Source organism: Aplysia californica, unplaced genomic scaffold, assembly GCF_000002075.1.
Source record: "Aplysia californica isolate F4 #8 unplaced genomic scaffold, AplCal3.0 scaffold00272, whole genome shotgun sequence".
NCBI lineage: Eukaryota > Metazoa > Mollusca > Gastropoda > Aplysiida > Aplysiidae > Aplysia > Aplysia californica.
Window position 1 is genome coordinate 955450 of NW_004797542.1, and position 2553 is coordinate 958002.

A 2553-nucleotide genomic window follows, 5' to 3' on the forward strand; every position below is an offset into this window, starting at 1 on the left:
CTCTCTCTCTCAGCTGTATCCGTCTCTTTTGCCATGTTCCCATGTAAGTGTAAATGTATAGGTGTATTTTCGCTCCATCGCCTTTGTTCAGCTCATTTAAGAGCTGGGCTGCTTCGACCCTGCCAGTCATGTCCAACCTGAGCTGAGAGGGATTCAACGTCACAGCAGACAGAAGGATTATTTATGGAACGATTTTATTATTTTAATAGGCTCTTTACTGTTGCACGGCAAAGGGTGTGGCGTGAGGGAGCGGTTAGTGCGCTCGTCCCCACCGCGGAAAGTCTGGGTTCGAGCCTCGGTTCGGACGCAGATTTTTTTCGCCCCCCTCCGGCCCATCCAGCAGTAATGGGTACCTAGCTTCGAGTTGGGGAAATAAAGGCGGTGTAGAAAGGAACTTGTGACCCTACCCTACCACAATATGCCGAAGGCCCAGGAAGTTGTCTCACTAACAAGGCAATCCCCAATGTCCGGATCGAAAGCGGGAACAACTTTACTTTACTGTCGCACGCAAAAGACGCACGCTCGATTCTCGCACGCGAATGCATGTTTTAACGATAGATAGTATCTGCGATCCTCTACCGCGATGCTGTATCTCCTTCAGCTTGGGTTGCTCATGACACGCAAGGTCGAAACAACCCTCTTCCTAGGTTATAATATAACAAGTGTGTATGGGGCAGCGATTCAACACATTTCCAATGACCAATGACTGTTACAATCGTTCCTTTCTTATCAAATATAATAGTATGGCTGTTGTATTGCCAAATCATCGTAAGCAGGAGGTGTTTGTAGTCTAGGGGTTATAAGGCTCCTGTGCCCCTAGGTGTGAGATTGCGGGCTTTTGTGTTCCAGTGCTCAGCTCGGTCCGATACTGTGTCCTTGGGAAAGCCAATTTTCCCATTTGGCTAGGTCCTCGGCTATCTTAGGTTAGGTAATATGGGGGATGAAGGTTAAATCCGGTTGTGCCGCCTCTTAAATGACCATATATTCAGTGTTGCAAGGGACGTTAAACCTATCTATACAGTTTCGTACACTCCCCCCCCCCCCCCAACCACCCCGTAGACTCCAACTCAACATCAGGTTTGCTACCTAAACTTATCACTGTGGGTTGTTGGCGAGTACTCTGGTGTGGTTTGTTCTTTCTTTCCTATCAAACATATTATTTCGTCTCTATCTCTACTCTGTCTCTTTTTGTTGCTGTTGTAAGTTACGCTCTAGTAACACCTCTAATCTTCGGCACTTACATGATCTGACCTTTTTGTACTGCAAGTACTGCTAAGCTCTTACTAAAAAAACAACCAATAACTTAAAAACATGACACCTTTCCTACTCGATATGTTAACGCATCAACAACCACCCCCCGCCCCTCCCCTCTCTTCCCTTGCACAGACACAATTGGATTCCTCTGTGGGCATCACCGGGTTCCGTGTTCTATCGGGCCTCTACGGGAGATAAAACTGTTTTGCTTGTGACATTTTTAACCCTTGGGCAGAGACCCCTTATTTGATTTCTACGGGCCCGCCCCAGGAGCTAAGCCCCAGCAATATATTTGCCTCTAAACGTAATAAAGGACGACTTACCCGTACATCTTGACAAAAACCACACCGCCTTTCCCTCTTGTTCTTTCGGGCCTGCTGGGGCGCTAACTCGATTGAAGGGGAATAATTTGTAAAGGCCGGTAAAAATGAGAGGAAAGGGGGGAAGAACCGAGATACAAAATCACAGTTATCGATTTCGCTGTGAGCGTGTGATGTTCCAGGAAAATAGGAAGATAGGGTTATTTCCTCTTGTCTTGTCTGAAAAGATTCGAAACGATCAGCGTTTTTGCCATTCGTTGTCTGCACTCAAATACGCAAATTCTCGGCTTTGCATTTTTTTCCCATTACGATCCAAATTGTATTTTACGTAAGTGTTTTTCCACCCCCATCGACACAATTTAAATCATTTAGGAGGCAGGCTGCGACTGTTCCTGCACTGCCAACTCGGCGGATTGAGAGTAAGGAAGACAACGTCTCAGCAGGAAGACCAAGATACTCGATAAAAATGCTCCCCATCCTGGATTCGAACACAGGTGTTCTGAGTTCTACGGCGAAGAGCCTAACCTTAACACCACAGACGCCGGTTATTCGTATTCTCAATCTGAAAAATTGTTTTTTTTTAATTTTTAAAATTTTATTCCTTACACCTTTGCCTCTTTCATTTGTTGTGGTTTGCATTGCATTCTCTTTGATACTGAGTTGAAGCTCACATGTTCTTCCCTTCCCTTACAACTGAGATATGCATATGATTTTTGTTCTCAGGGTAAGGCAGGCTTGGTAGGAGCAAAAAAGGTGGAGGTGGAGATCTTGAATGAACACCGATATTATAACGCAGTGTAAGTCGTGTTAAACTTCTGTAAGCCTCTCCAGCTTTCAAACGACCCCCTCCTCCACTTCATCCTCCGTTAATGTATTTTTTTGGGTTCAATTTCTCTCTCCTTCTTTTTTTTGGTTATGTAAACTGTGCTCGGTCTGTCTGTCTGTCTGTCTCTCTCTCTCTCTCTCCCTCTCTCTCTCT